The 17,337-nt window shown below is 36.1% G+C and overlaps 1 protein-coding gene across 4 annotated transcripts in view; it reads right to left on the bottom strand.

The window, feature by feature from the left end:
- The window catches only part of NKAIN2 (sodium/potassium transporting ATPase interacting 2), a 1,000,598-nt gene that overhangs the window by 903,787 nt on the left and 79,474 nt on the right, over window positions 1-17,337 (bottom strand). The window lies entirely within an intron of this gene.

Below are 17,337 nucleotides of genomic sequence, written 5' to 3'. Positions count from 1 at the left end.
TCATTTAGAATATGCCATTCAGATCAACAAGCTCCACATATGTCAAGTCACAAGGCCCCCTAGGAAGCACTTAGTCTAACTGATAATAAGATGATATGCATGCACTATCAGCGGATGCAACGCAAGTGTAAAAAGCCAAGACGCAAATGACTCTTCTAAAATGTTCTGGTGTGGATTTATAATATACAGGTCAAGTATCACTTTCAAGGCACTCAGAAAGCATTAAAATAGAGAAAATAATATCTCTTCTGGGTCTTATTCCTTCAATGCCATTCGGCACATTGTTCTTTAAGGCCAGGTCTACACTTGAGAGTGCATGATCCCGCTCGCCCTCCTATAGTTGCTGTTTCACTCTCCACTCTGTCTTAAAAGCAGCCAGAGCTGAAAATAGCTCAGGAATGTGAAGCCTGCATGACAGTGCAGTTACCATTTCAAACATGCACAGAAAATGTTCAGCCTGAGGCTATTTTTCTCAAGTGTGAATACTCCCTAAGAGAAATAGTTAAAATTTCCCCCTAAATATTCTCTGCAAATAGAGGTCATTAAAAAGGGAGTCAATATATTGGCATCATTTGGCCTCCAATTAAGTAGAAAGACAGTTCTCAAACCAAAAGAAACAGCGATCAGTTGTTTGTTTTTAATTTGAAAAAGAAAAATATTCCTAGATAAATTAAAAGATTTATTATAAGAATTGTAATATGGATTGCCTGTTCTTAAGAAAATATGTCAGTAATATCTCTCAGGGATTACTGAAGGGAAAGACAAGAGACTAAAAATACAAAATTGTCAAATGCTGATTTATAAAGAAAAAACTTGGGCATTATCAAGTTTTAGACCTAGCTCAGCATTCCCCCCTACCCATGGTCCCTCTGTACATTTTCTGTAAGACCACATTTTATCTTTGTTATCAAAAAGTTCATATTTATGGGGCACCTGGGTGGTTCAGTCAGTTGAACATCAGACTCGGAATCTACTCAGGTCATGATCTCGGAGTCCTGGAATCAAGCCCCACCTAGGGCTCAGCTTGGAGTCTGCTTGAGATTCTCTCTCTCTCTCTTCCTCTGCCCCTTCCCCACAACTCCCTCTGCACCTCCCCCTGTTCACACATTCTCTCTCCCTCAAATAATAGATAAGCCTTTAAAAAAATTACACATTTAAGACTATCAACGCAAAAAGCTTCTAATTGAAAAGTAGTCCTAAGCCACAGAAAAACAGAGGATGTATTTAGAAAATGTATGCACTGAAGATCTGAAGTAAAGCTGTCATAAATGACCTCGTTAATCTTTATACTTCATGTAATATGGTGCCTATGTTTCCTTTATATTAAATTAGTATTATTAAAACTAAAATTGATAATATTAAAAGTGACACATATACATACAGGATAATGTGTTTTCTTTGTCTAGATTGCTTTTCCTCTTGGCATTTATATTAAGAAACATTCATGGAGCACTTAATTTATCCCATGCACTATTTTATACACTTTACAAATATTCACACATTGAATTTCACAATTACCCACTCATTGTACAAATAAAGAAACTGATGGGAATCAAGGTTAAGTAATTTTCCCAAAGTCACAAAGTTAGTAAGAAATAGGGCCAGAATTTAAGTCAAGAAAGTCTGACTCCAGACTCCATGGTCTTAATCACCACACTACTGAGAGAGGACTCATTTGTAGCCTCTCAAAGAAAAAAGAAATGATGGATAATAGGGCAAGAGAACAAAGGTCTCATTTTGATTTCTCACTATCACTTAACCTAAGGCAATTTCCTTAAATTCTCTGGGCCTCTTATTCCTCATTAAGGAAATGGAAGTTCTTTATTAAGATCTCTTTTTCCTCTAAAATTCTAAAATTCAGAGCTATTGACTTTGGATATGTTTATAAAAGCTGAGAGCATGGGCTATACAGCGCCAAAACCCAGGGCGTATAAAGACTAACTATGCCAAGGGCTGAAGATGCAACATGATCGACTTCAGAATTAATGTCCTTTGTTATAGTTTTCCTGATTTTTCCAACTGGTTTTTATGTTGAAAATGACTGCTCAGTGTAAAGGTAAGTATAAACCAGCATTACTGTAAAGGAACTATGTGAAAAGCCAAACACTTTAACTAGGGCAGACAAGAGTGAGTGTCTTCTTAACCATGGGAATTACAGCATGTCATATCTGAGTGCAGACTTTATGAGTGGATAATACATTTCCACGAAATGTCACAAAGACAGGATCATTGTTACCAACAGCTTAGAGGAGAAGTACTGAACTGTTCATTCTTAAGTGGCCAGTAGGAATAGAAAATAGAATGCAATTAGTTAATAAATTCCTGTGTAATGCTAAATCCACAGATGATCCAAGAAATACATAATAGTTTAACTAGCTTGGTTGTTCATTAAAATGCTATCAAACCAACTTGCATTCTGACTTTTATGATATACAAATTTTAATATATAGGCTCACTTGAAGGAAACAGATATTTCATTTCGTACAGATATTTGCAGTAAATCAATACAATCTGCATTACAGTACATTGCCTCGATGAAGCAAGAGGATTCATTTTAATGATCTCCCACTGTGCCCTGTTATTAAGTTTCACTGACTAAGTATTTTCAGCAATATTTTCTTCTCCAAAAACATGTCTACACAACCGCAAAACAGCTAGTCGATATAGTCAATTGAAAAATAATTTCACTGGGGCAGCTGACAAAATATTTTACTGTTCTGAAAGACCTGACCAACTGATTGATTTTCCTTTTTACTAAATTGATTGGCTATTTCTGTGAACAATTCCATCAAAAATTAATTTTACATACTTCTTCCTTCATTCTATTGAGCATGTTCTAGCTGGAGAGGTTAGTTTTTAATTTTCTTTTTATATGAAATTTTCATTATTACACTATAATTAACATATGTTTGTTATAGGACCTTAACCCCAGGCACAAACATAAACCTGGCAGCATATTCTATTTTCCCTCCTCACTTTTTCCTAGGTACATATATAGCTACAGGCTTTAGATACTGAAGTATGTATAGCTGGTACTTTGGTTTTTTGTTTGTTTAAGATTTATTTGAGAGAGAGAGAGAAATTAAGTGGGGAGGGCAGAGGAGAGAGAGAGAGAATCCCAAGCAGACCATGGGCTACATGTGGAGCCCAAGGTGGGACTTGATCTCAGGACCCCGTATCAGGTGCCCAGGTGCCTTTGTTTCTTACTTAACATTATATACTGTCCATATTTCAATTCCTTAACATTCTTCCAAAATATTTTAATGATGACAAAATATGCTGTTATGTAGAAGTCACATAATATTCTATTTATATATATAATAAACAAATTGTCATCTGGACACTTTTCCACAGGTTTATAAGAATAAAATACCTTTATCAGTTTTAAAGGTTACATTAATTTTCCCAAACTGTCAACTTGAAAGTTGTATAGACCTTTACTTTCACTAGCTGACAGATACGGTCTTCCCCATCTCTGAAAAGTATCTTTCTGGACTCACTAGTTTTATGAATAAAAATGATTTAATCTGCTTGTATTACTACGAGTGAATTTAAACTGTTTCATCTGTTTACTAACCATTGGTACTGTTTATATCTTTGCCTTCTTTTTTAGTAGGAGTCCTATAATTTTTTGCTTTCGATCATTGCTGTATCTCAGTTGGATCTCTCACTCCTCTTGGCTAATGTGACTATAGCACCAGAAAGTAAAAGTCTAGAAAAGCACTCTACCTTTAGACAAACTTTTTTAAAATGCCATTTTGCTAGTTTATTTTCTTGTCCTTATGTGTAAAATGCAACATTCATACAAAATAAGGGGCAATAACAAATTAAACGGACCTCTGATTGGCAGGCCAATTTAGTCTATAAACTAATACAAAGGCAATATTGCATAGCTCAGCAATCCAAACATGTCTTTCTTGTACTTCTTTTGAACAGTGGCTATTCTCATATCACAAAGAATGTATTTGGCTCACATTTAGAATTTAGAGATTCATTGCTAACTACTCTTAGAACCCAGTGACCATGGTTATTTTCCTATCATGTTATTTATACTTCAATATTTTCAAGTATACTCCCTGAGAAAACTAAGGCATACAAAATCTGATCAAAAATTTCAATCTAGATGAAGTCCCAAAAGTTCATTTTTGCTTTTGTTCCCTTTGTCTTTGGAGACCTATTTTGGAAGAGGTTGCTGTGGCCGATTCAAAGGTTACTGCCTATGTTCTCCTCTAGGATTCTGATGGATTCCTGCCTCACATTGAGGTCTTTTATCCATTTCCAGTTTATCTTTGTGTATGGTGTAAGAGAATGGTCGAGTTTCATTCTTCTACATATAGCTGTCCAATTTTCCCAGCACCATTTATCAAAGAGACTGTCTTTTTTCCACTGTATATTTCTTCCTGCTTTGTCGAAGATTATTTGACCATAGAGTTGAGGGTCCATATCTGGGCTCTCTACTCTGTTCTGCTGGTCTATGTGTCTGTTTTTGAGCCAGTGTCATGCTGTCTTGGTGATCACAACTTTGTAGTAAAGCTTAAAATCAGGCAACGTGATGCCCCCAGTTTTGTTTTTCTTTTTCAACATTTCCTTAGCAATTTGGGGTCTCTTCTGGTTCCCTTCAAATTTTAGGATTGTTCCAGCTTTTTGAAAAATGCCGATAGAATTTTGATTAGAATGGCACCGAAGGTACAGATTTCTCTAGGCAGTACAGACATTTAAAAATGTTTATTCTTCCAATCCATGAGCATGGAATGGTCTTCCATCTTTTTATGTCTTCTTCAATTTCTTTCATGATTGTCCTGTAGTTCCTCAAGTACAGATCCTTTACCTCTTTGGTTAGTTTATTCCCAGGTATCTTTGGTGCTTGGTGCTATAGTAAATGGAATCAATTCTCTAATTTCCTTTTCTGTATTTTCATTGTTAGTGTATAAGAAAGCAACTGATTTCTGTACATTGATTTTGTATCCTGCCACATTACTGAATTACTGTATGAGTTCTAGTAGTTTGGGGGGTGGAGTCTTTTGGGTTTTCCATATAAGGTGTCATGTCATCTGCGAAGAGAGAGAGTTTGACTTCTTCATTGCCAATTTGAATACCTTTTATTTCTCTTTGTTGTCTGATTGCTGTTGCTAGGACTTCCAGTACTATGTTGAACAAAAGCTTCCACACAGCAAAGGAAACAGTCAACAAAACAAAGAGGCAACCCACGGAATGGGAGAAGATATTCACAAATGACACTTCAGACAAAGGACTGATATCCAAGATCTATAAAGAACTCCTCAAACTCAACACACACAAAACAGATAATCACGTCAAAAAATGGGCAGAAGACATGAACAGACACTTCTCCAAAGAAGACATACAAATGGCTAACAGACACATGAAAAAATGTTCATCATCATTAGCCATCAGGGACATTCAAATCAAAACCACATTGAGATACCACCTTCCACCAGTTAGAATGGCCAAAATTAACAAGACAGTAAACAACATGTGTTGGAGAGGATGTGGAGAAAGGGGAACCCTCTTACACTGTAGGTGGGAATGCAAGTTGGTGCAGCCACTTTGGAAAACAGTGTGGAGATTCCTTAAGAAATTAAAAAAATAGAGCTTCCCTATGACCCTGCAATTGCACTACTGGGTATTTACCCCAAAGATACACATGTGGTGAAAAGAAAGGCCATCTGCACCCCAATGTTCTTAGCAGCAATGGCCATGGTCGCCAAACTGTGGAAAGAACCAAGATGCCCTTCAAAGGACGAATGGATAAAGAAAATATGGTCTGTATATACAATATTGTGCTTCCATCAGAAAGGATGAATACCCAACTTTTGTATCAACATGGACGGGACTGGAGGAGATTATGCTGAGTGAAATAAGTCAAGCAGAGAGAGTCAATTATCATGTGGTTTTGCCTATTTGTGGAGCATACGGAATAACACGGAGGACATGGGGAGATGTAGAAGAGAAGTGAGTTGGGGGAAATTGGAAGGGGAGACGAACCATGAGAGACTGTGGACTCTGAGGAACAAACTGAGGGTTTTGGAGGGGATTTGGGTGGGGAGTTGGGTGAGCCTGGTGGTGGATATTATGAAGGGCATGTATTGCATGGAGCACTGGGTGTGGTGCATAAACAATGAATTCTGGAATACTGAAAAGAAATTTTAAAAAAAATTTCAATCTAAACGCATTTTTATTTCCCTTTTCAATATCAATGTGTCACAAATGATTAAAATATACTTACTGTAAAGGGGCCATGAGAATAACTGTGAAAAGATAAACACTAAAACTGTAGGAAGCCAGATTGTGTAACTGCTAATCAGAAGCAAATCTGATACAAAGCTACTCTCTAACCCTATCAGAAGCCACCTGTCCTTGAAGCCTGATTAAAAAGTGAAATCACACTGGAACCCTTTGACATTATTCAGACAATTAAGGCATCCAGAATACAGGGTTTGGGAGTAAATATGCATAAAAATGCTAATACATTACTATGCGAGTAAATCTGTAAAAAGGCATAAAATCAACTACGTTGTTTAAAAAAACATGATTTATGAGTACATCATCACTTCTTTCTGTCTCTTAAAATGGGACCAAACCTTGTAAATTGAGTAGTTAAAATTGCTTCCTATTTGCATCTGGGATAAAAAGAACTAGAATAGGCACAGAGAAGAGGGATTGATAATCAAGAGAATGAGATGAATTTTTAATAGTCAATTATATATGAATATAGATTCTGCTAAAACAAATGATCAAGGTGTAACCAAGACACTGCTTGTTGCCCAGCAATAATACTAATCTAAGGCATAATATCATACTATCTTAATTTTATCACAGACTTAGTCTCCAGTCTCTGTAACAGATTGAATGAATGTTTTATCTAGAATTATGACCAATGAGCATGAGTTGTTTGTAATGAATTCCTTTCACTGTCTGTTAATTGTTAACCTAGATAGTATCTGGACAGATTATCAGAATTACAGGAATGTAGTGACAGCAACCAATTTTGTTATTACCTCTTCATTGCTAAATGTCTCTTACTCAAGTCAAATCAATAGAGTACTATTTGAACTAAAATCATAAGTGTAAGATTCCTTTAGGAAAGCTGATAGCCCACAGCCTACAAAAACACACAGAAACACCTGATTTGAAAACTCTTCTGACTATTGATACTCAGTCTTTCTAGTAACTTCTTAATGCCTAAGTTTGTTTCCTTAAAGGGAAGAAAGACAAGTCCATGTTTATACACAGACACATGGGTGCATAATCCAGACATAACAAAAAGCCTCAAAGTTTCACCGTTTTAGGTTCTGCCTGATTTGGGCACAATTTAAATTTCCTGAACATGATGAGACACACACATGTAGATGCAACTACAGGTTTTACTTTGGTTTTCTTTTTGCTTAAAAACAGTTCTTTTCGTTTTAACTTTAACAAGGCTTTAGGGTGCTCTTTTGAAATTACCATTAAACCATTAAATCACTGTGACTGATGAACAACAAATTTGTGCTGTAAGATTCCAGTTACCAAATCTCTAACTCACTAACATGAGAGAATATTGACTTTTTTTTTTTAAACAGAGAAAAGATTTTTGCATTTTTGTTAACACAAAAGTAAACTTCCAAGGATATCCCTCAAACACACACATATGTATAAACCTAGTCTGAATACTGAATAAAAGATAAATTTCATTTATATAAAGCATTATATTATTATTAAAGTCAGTTCACAATAATATATAAGATACTGTGCATTTAAATCCATTGACAGAAACTTTAAACTGCTTATTTCTATTCGTTTTACATGAAGACACACAAATAATCCCTAAAAACCAAAATGAAATCATTTCCCCTATTTTAAAGCAGTTTGAGAGAATTTTTTTTTTCCCCTGATGGAAAGAGACACATATATCATCTATTTCAACACTGTATCCAAAGCAATTATTTCTTCTATAATCATTGGACCAAACCCCAGACCATCTTATACCTGAGTTCAACCAAACAATAACAATATATACATATAATCTTATTTTTAAAATATATATGTCTGGGGCTTCTAGTCAGTTAAGCAGCCAATTCTGGTTTCAGCTCAGGTCATGAACCTAGGGTCCTGGAATCCAACCCCACTTCGGGCTCTCTGCTCAGCAGGGAGTCTGCTGGAGGATTCTCCCTCTGCCTTTCCCTCTGCCTCTCCCTCTGGTCTCTCTAAAATAAATAAATAAATCTTTAAAAATAAAGAAATAAAAAATAAAATAATAAAATAAAATACATATGTTTAATATATTTTACTATGTAAAACTTAAACCAAGAGTTAATATTAAATAATATGAAGAGATCAGACTTTACAGATGGTGGAAATTACTAATTGTATATGTTAGCAATGTGAAAAATTTTTAAAGCCTAAGTTTTTTGGTTTTGTTTTGTTTTGATTTTTGTTCTTGTTTTTAGAGATGGGGGAGGGGCAACGGGAGAGGGAAACCCATGTTGGACACAGAACCCAACTTTGGACTCAACCCCACAACCCTAAGATCATGACCTGAGCCGAAATCAAGAGCCAAACACTCAAGCAACTGAGCCACCCAGGCACCCCAACAATCTAAGTTTTGAAAAAAAAATTGCATAAATATTTAGTCTACAGTTTCTGTATGTAAAGCTCAAATATAATTCATCTAACAAAAGTTAATTCAAAATTTAAAATATGGTAGTTTTTATTTTAGTAATATGGTACATTGATTTTTAATAATATTATGAATAATAGCAGTAATAGTAATACTGAATGTAAACACAAAGTCTTATTAAAAATCTATAGAAGATGTCTATAAGTATCTTGCTCATTCTAGCTCCCTTGTGTCTGACAGAAAGTATATATGCAATCTATATGTCTATATTTGTTTCATACATATATTATATAAACCTATAATCATAATAGTGGTTTACAGAATAAAACATTGGCCTCCTATTTCTGTCACAGTGCACAACAGAGAACTCTCCTAATATGATTTTACACTTTGAAGTGTATTTTTTATTACCACAAGCATTATATATGAAATACATAAATAAGAAACATTTTTAAACAGGCATACACACAAAATAAACTCGGAAACAGTTCCGGAAGAAAAAAAGATCATGCATTTTCTTTACAATCACTTGCTCATATCTCTTCCTAGAGTTAAAGGTAAGATAATTCCCTACTGAGCAATCAAATTATGACACTAGATTTACTACATCAGATTTCAATACAAAAGGTCTCATTTCATTTCACATACTCTATTGCTTCTCTTCCAGCCCTCTGTAGACTCTTACTCAGTGATCAGAACACGTGAAACCATTCTCCATACACACAAACTTGTTTCTACTTTTCTGACTCATTCTTTGGAATGAAATCCCTAGCCACAGACTAGTCAGCACACTATCAGCAGTCCCTGTGGGACTTTCTTCTTGCTCACAGCCCCACCATCCTTTAATGCGACTTTGATGGAAATCTACAGACTGGTGTCTGCTAATTCTTTTCATTCACACCAAAGCTGGCAAAAAATGTCTTCAAATCAAATGCTTTTAGGAAAATATTTACCATTCTTTCAAAGATAACTTTTTACATTAAAACAGGGACTGAAAATATAAAATGGGGGGAAAAAGAAATTTAAGTATCTTCATTGCCTGAGGTTATACTTTCTGAAAACCAGCACTTTAACCTTTGACTGTACCCAAGTGATTCAAGCATAAGCACATCAAGAAACAATATTAAGTATCACTTTTATTCCTGAAGGTTTCCAGCTATCTGGTAGTTCCAAAATAAAGGCAATAATAAATGTTCTGCCCTTCCATCTTTTTAAGTTCCTTTTTCATACATTTAGGCCCACACGGCCCTTGTCAAACACGCAGTCTTTGAGTACAGGTGTGTGATGGGGGTTGCTGGAGGACCATCGAAATCCGTTCTTTCCTTTACCATGAGGGCACTGCAGCTGCTCAGTGGGATGGTCAAGTCTCCTTCGCAGGTGTTCAAATGTTACTAAGGTCTCCTCAAAGGAGGTATGTAAGCAGAAGTGATGTGTGCTATTTCTGGACCTGGAATGCTCCCCTTTTTCTACCTTTCCTCTTCGTCCTAGAATCCTGAGGAGCTCCTGCTCCACTGGGGACTGTGCCACGAGGGGATGGTGAAAAGACAAGGCAGAAGGAACTGAGTTCCTGACTGACCACAGGAGCAGAGCTATGCCAGCAACCTGGACCACTCTCTTCAAAAATGCTAACTGAGCAAGGATGGCCCTAAACAGTATTACGACCAACGAAATAAGACAGACAAAGGATGAATACCATATGATTTTACTTACTTGTGGAATCTAAAAAACAAAACAAAAGAACAAACAAAAACCAAACAGACTCTTCAATACAGAGATCAGACTGCTGGTTGCCCTTAGGGAGTCCATGGGGAGAAGGGTAAAATACATGAAGGGGATTAAGAGGTACAAACTTCACTTACAAAATAAATTTGTCACAGGGAGGAAAAAGTACAGCATAGGGAGTATAGTCAAGAGCATTGTAATAATGTTGCATGGTAACAGATGGTGATAACACTTACTGTGGTGAGCACTCAGGAACATACAGAATTGCCAAATCACTATGTTGTACACCTGAAACTAATATAACACTGTATGTCAACTATTCTTCAATAATTAATATATGAAAATTCTTAAGAAAAACACTGTACATTTGACAGAAAAGCTAAAGGTTATATTCAGAAAAAAAGAATATTATGTGAGCAATAAGAATTTATATGTTTTTAAAGCATACTTCATGTTGTGGTCTTTAAAGATTATATTTATTTATTTATTTGAGAGAGAGAGATTGAGAGAGAGAGAGAGAGAGAAAGGGAGAGCGCATGCGTGCAAGAGCCAGCAGGAGGAAGAACAGAGTGGGAGGGAGAGGAAGGTGGGAAGCATCTGAAGAGTCTACCATGAGTGTGGAGCCCATTGGGGACTCACTTCAGGACCCTGAGATCATGATCTGAGCTGAAGTCAAGAGTTAGATTCTTAACCAACTGAACAACCCAGGCGCCCCAGGTTTCTCGGTTATAGCAACTTAGCAACTTAGCCTTCCCGCCAATAAGAGATGAGATGAGGTAGGACAGAACATGATAAAAATATGAAATTCTGCATTTTGGATTAACTATGGCCTTTGTTTTTATGTAGTTAAAAGATAACCAAGCTTCATATATAGACAGAGCATGTACCTGATCAACAGACATGAAAAAAAAATGTTTGGATTATCTGTATGATTTATATTGAGTTCCATTGGATCTTGAACTGAAAGAAAAACTGATGACTTTCTAGCACCTATAGTTCCACTCAGTTCCCAAGAAACAAGGCAATAACTAGAAAAGAAATACATTTAATATGAATTCTCAATAAAAGTATATGTAGTAGTATAGATTATTGTTATTTTAAGCTTTAGAGGTTAAAAATGAAAAAAATACAACCTTCTGGGGAAAAATAAGTGAAATTTTACAATGTACTTATAATTATATGAAAAAGTGGGATACAAAATAATGTAAACACTATTATCTCAAATTCTTAAACTCTATGTGTAGTCATAAATATTTTTCACATAATTTACATAGATGTCTGGGTGTACACACATATTTATGTATGGAGGGAAAAAAATCAAAGAATTACTCAATAATGGTAATAGTACTTGTCTTCTGGCAGAGGGAATACAAGTTGTTTTATTTCCTTATTCACAACTTTATATATTTTTCTAATTTTCTACATACTTTTATAATCAAAATAGACATATAATCAAATCAGACATACTTTTATAATCAAAAGAAACAATAAACAAATTTTATACACCCACTAATTTTAATGAACCTTGTTCTGCATAATGTTGTATCTCACTGTAATGAGAATCAATAATTCTGAAAAAAATGCATTTATAGAGCAATGAGTTACATTTTTAAACTGCATTAATATTTTCATTTCTAATAAATTATTTTACTTAGTGCCAGAATAAGCACCTTCAGGCTCTGTTTTAGGAACAATGCTAATTCACATGGCTGCTGAAATGCACTCAGTAATAAAGTACATAATTTCTATTTTTCCCTAATCAGGCCACTTCCCAGTCAGGACAGGTGGGCATGCTTTTGCAGTCAGGATCCAATAGTCAAAGACAAGAGATTAGTTAGATAAACCAGATAATCTGGAATGTCTGGAATGTGATTTTTAAATCAGAAACAGTTGACGAATCTACTGAGATACAGATACAATATGACTGTGTCACAAACTAAATGATTCTTCGGCTCAGGTCATGATCCTAGGGTCCTGAGATCAAGCCCCGCCTCCGGCTCTCTGCTCAACGGAGAGCCTGCTTCCTCCTCTCTCTCTCTCTGCCTGACTCTCTGCCTACTTGTGATCTCTGTCTGTCAAATAAATAAATAAATAATCTTTAAAAATTTTTTTTTAAAAAAGAAGAAGAAGAGGGAAGGAAAGAATCTCTCTCCTCAAGACCCAGCAGGACAAGATAGGTGTTCCCCATAGCGGAAAAGGAAGTATTCAGGAAGCCAGTACTGATGACCACACGACAGGTCAGTGTTAAAACCGGGGTTATGACAATCTCTCTGATGACAAAACTGGCATCAATAAGACAATGCATCTTGGAGAATTTTCTTACAAGGAACTAAAAAGAGGCAGATGGCATGATATGAGCATTTTTTTCTTGCTCTTCTTATATGTCAAAAATTATTTTAAACAAACAAAATTTAAAACCAGAAAAAGGCAAAAATCATTCAAAAGATACAAAGAGGACCTGGATGAATGGTGTACATTCAACTACAGTTAGACTCCACACGACGAAGAGTAAAGCAACATTGCTTATAACCACTTGTACTTGGTAACCATACACATAAGGAAAGGTTGAAAATGGGCTTCCCATCCACTCAGTCTCTCCTGCCAAACACCTAGGAGCCCTTATCTATTCCCATCTACATACTTGTCAACTCTATTCCAATATAATTTTCAGAATCCGCCTCTGTCCCTCCAGCTCTAATACCATCTTTCAGTCATCTCCTACACATTTTCCCTTCTCTCTAGTCTTACCTCATTTTACATAAAATTTTCACAGGAACCTTCCCAAATACAGAGGAGATCATGTCACTACCCTGCTCAAAACTCTCCAGTGACTTTTCCACGATTTTTAAAATATAATGATATAACACAGAATCTGCTCTACGGTTTTCATGATTTGGCCCTGCCTAACTTTGCAACTCATCTCTTCCGTCTGTTCTTTCACTCAAAACACGTGGCTCTCTCTCAGATCCTCTGACAGAACCACGCTCATTCCTGCCTTTGCATGGGAGTTCCCTCCTTTGGGAGTCAATGTTCCCCTAAATTTCCTATCCTTGGCCAGTTCTTGTCATGCATGGGTTAACCTAAATATTACCCTCTTCAGAGGGGTCTTTTTTGAGCATCCAATTAGCTCTCTGGAGCTCTATTATCAGTTCATTCATTTGATTTTCTTCACAGCTCTTATCACTGTCTAGTATTTTCATTTTACTCATTTTTTTTTCATTATATCTCCCTTAAGACCAGAATGTACATACCCTAAGAATAGAGGTCTTATCCGCCTTGTTCAAAGTGTGGACTCCAGCACCAAAACTAGTGCCCAGCACGTTGGTCCTTAACAGTACTTGAGAGAATTAATAAGATGTTCCTGACAACATGTATGGTAGAAAAAAATATGACTTTCCAATAATAATCTCAGGTGGTATAATAAGGATTCACTTCCTGGAGAGCTAAAAATATTATAGAGTCCCATAATTAATTACACTTACCTTTTAGATAATTTCAGTAATGTAGTCAGCACTTACAAACATTTTTTAGTTAGTTTGTTTTTTTTTCCTCCATAATTGAACATAGGAGTCAAGTGATTTAAGGGCAATGAATGTCTAATTGAAACTGAAGTAATCTCACATTCAGCATACTTAATGAATATTATCTTTGTGTCAGATATACTGGGGTCACAAGACCTATGCTTTTTATCAGTTTTTTTTTTATAAAATAAGGCAGCAGTCACTGGTCTGCCTATATCCCCGCAGACACCTAGACCATTCTGGGAAACGTCAGATTTTAGGCAGCATCACCATCTGTGTTTTGTTTTGTTTTTGTTTTTTTAGATTTTATTTATTTATTTGAGAGCGAGAGAGCATGAAGAGGGAGAGGGAGAAGCAGACTCCCCACTGAGTAGGGAGCCTGACATGGTGCTCTATCTCCCTTGAAAACATGACCTGATGGGGCGCCTGGGTGGCTCAGTGGGTTAAGCCTCTGCCTTCGGCTCAGGTCATGATCTCAGGGTCCTGGGATCAAGCCCTGCATCGGACTCTCTGCTCAGCAGAGAGCCTGTTTCCCCCTGCCTCTCTGCCTACTTGTGATCTCTCTCTCTCTGTCAAATAAATAAATAAAATATTAAAAAAAAAAAAAGAAAACATGACCTGAGTCGAAGTCAGACGCTCAACTTACTGAGCCACCAAGCACCCCATCACTTGTGTCTTTTCACAGAAGAGTTACCTCAAGCTGATGAACCCCAGCTTACCTCAGCACAACAAGAGCCTGGGATTTATATCCTCCTGGGGTTGTCCTCAAGCACTGATGAAAGGACACCAGGATGTAAAAAATCTAGCTCCCTGGCTACAGATGAGAATAGTAAGGTGGGCACAACACTCTTTCCACAGCTGCCTTAGTGGGACCATACTTGATATCATACCCTTGTTGAGCCCCCTTTCCTCTCCAGGCCACTTCCTCACTTTCTACCAGTGTCTGTTGGGAAAGCAACCTAATAAATTGCTTTCATGTGAATCTTCATCTCAAAGTCTCCTTCCGGGGAACTTAACCTAGGACAGTTGATACAAGCAAAATGAAAAATGAAAAAAAAAAAATACTAAACACAGCTGCAGTTGGTGATGCCATCAAGATTACACAGCACTGCAGACATGTAGGGAGTAGTAACAAGAGTAGATTAAAACGATATCAAATTGGGAAGGACATGTCAATGGTAAAAGATCTGGAAAAACAGGAAAAATCTAAAATTCACTCCACCTTAAAGAAAAGGAAACATAAATTATAGATAATGCTTATGGGTGTGTTGCATATGAGACTATGATAAGGAAAGGAATTCATACTAAAAGATAAAAGTGCACCTTATTAATAAAAATACTAGCAAATGAATGGACATTTATAGGTTTCAAATTAAATGAAATGTTTAATTTTTAAAAAATCAGAATGGCAACAGACATTTGAATAGCCACATTAACAGCTAGGAGACAGAAAAGAAATATCTTCAAAACCCTAAAGGGAACTTATTTCCATACTGTAATTCTATACTCAGACAACTATTAATTGCAAAAGGAACAGACATTCATACATAAAAAGTGTCAAAATATGTCTCTCATACACCTTTATCTAGGGAGCTCTTAGATGTGTATTCCCTTAAAACAAGAGGATAAAGCAAGAAGGAATATATATGGGATTCCAGAAACAGCATCTAACTGAAGAGAAGAGGCAGAGAGGGTCTCCAGGAGTTGATGGTGATGTAGAGTTTGTCCCTGAAGCTGACTCACAGCAGTGAGGCCAGATGACATCTAGTCAGAATGCTCCTGCAAAGACCCTTCTCTGAAGAATAAACTGAGAGCATACCCAAAGTGCTGGAACACATTACAAAAAAATTTAAATTTCTAATGTTGGGGGTGAAGCAGTAAGCAAATGAAGCAAATCAATGACCAAAAAAAGACAAGTATTAACTAAAGGGAACAAAAAGCATTAAAGAAAGGAAAGTTACTCATTTTACAGCTATGAATAATACTTTAGAGTGACAATACTTACCTAAACAAAAGTAGGATATAACTACACTAGTAAGGTGGGAGAATCAGAAGTGAACATATACAATGGCATAAAGGAGGCAAATCCTCATTCATTACGGTGGGAAATTAAGAGATAATGTCTGAAACTGAAAAATCAAGAAGCAGCAGCATAAGCTTGTTCCTTGAATATATGGAAGCAAATTATCAAAAGAAATAGTTAAAAGAGTTGAAAATCATTGCTTCTAAGGATTGGGAATGAGACAACAGGGATGAGAAAAAAAAAACTCCTTTTATGTACATATATAACCGATAAAATCAAACATTAAAAAAAAGAAAAGAGCTTGGACAATTTCTCTATCGTCTGATATTTGAGCATTTAATATTTATTTACCTCTACTGGAAAGAGTAGAATATTTTCTACTACAGCTGATGAATTCAAACAAGGAATCCTACACCCTACCAAGATACTAATCAACAGGTAAAGGCTTTGACTAAAGTGATCTGAAAGAGAAACTCTAAATTTCCAAATAACAACGATACCTAGCATGTATCCAGTGTTTGTTATGTATCTGTAATGCATTTACTATTTAATTCTTAAAGTATCTTTTTTGAGACAGTACTGCAATGATCTCCATATCTGGGGAGGAGACCAAGGTTTAGAAAATATTAATGTTTGCTTAAGTCTCACACCCAGAATTACTGCAAGAGCAGTAAGATTTCTATTCACTCTGGTGGGAATGCTTGTTCCCTAGAAGTCCACATGTCCCACAGCCCTTGCACAGTCTCTGTACAAATCACACAATCTCAGGATATCCCTGACCACCTTATTTGAAATGAAACCAATTCCCTTGCCACCATATACACACCAGCATCCCCTAACCTCTGGGAATTTTATTTTCTCCATCACACTTCTTCATCAGAAACACCACATAGTTTATTTATTGATATGCTTTCTTGCCTGTTTCATCAATCAAATGTAAGTGCTGTAAGAACCAGGATTTTTTTTTTCTCTTATCATAACATATCCTTTTCTTGTCATATCCTTACTGCTCGGATAAACATCTGGCATGTGATGGAGTCAAAAAATAACAGTTGAATTTGCTACAGATTCATGAACCTAGAATCTAGGATCTTTACCACCACCACATTATATTGAAAACTCTAGTTACTCATTGTAAAGTGTTGCAGAGATTATCAAATTTTGTCAAAACACAACTGATCATAAAAAGACAACATGAATGAAAACACTTTTATAGGAAATCAGGTCTTACTACTGGTCCATGAATACAGGATCTCTTCTTTCCATGTAGAAGAATGGATTGTAGCACAATCTTTAAAGTTAGTGAGTTTACTTTTGCTTTCATCAGGATTATCTTAATATTCCCTGATAGCCAACCATAAGCAAAGGCCTTTTGTGTTAAGTGGGTGCCATGAATAGTGCCTCAGGCTGGGGGGATAGTAGGCAAAATAGAAAAGCATATGTTCCCCCCAAAT

The sequence above is a fragment of the Lontra canadensis genome, unplaced genomic scaffold (genome assembly GCF_010015895.1).
Source record: "Lontra canadensis isolate GAN:19392208 unplaced genomic scaffold, GSC_riverotter_1.0 scaffold23, whole genome shotgun sequence".
In the NCBI taxonomy this organism is placed as follows: domain Eukaryota; kingdom Metazoa; phylum Chordata; class Mammalia; order Carnivora; family Mustelidae; genus Lontra; species Lontra canadensis.
This window is presented reverse-complemented; position numbering and strand designations above follow the sequence as displayed.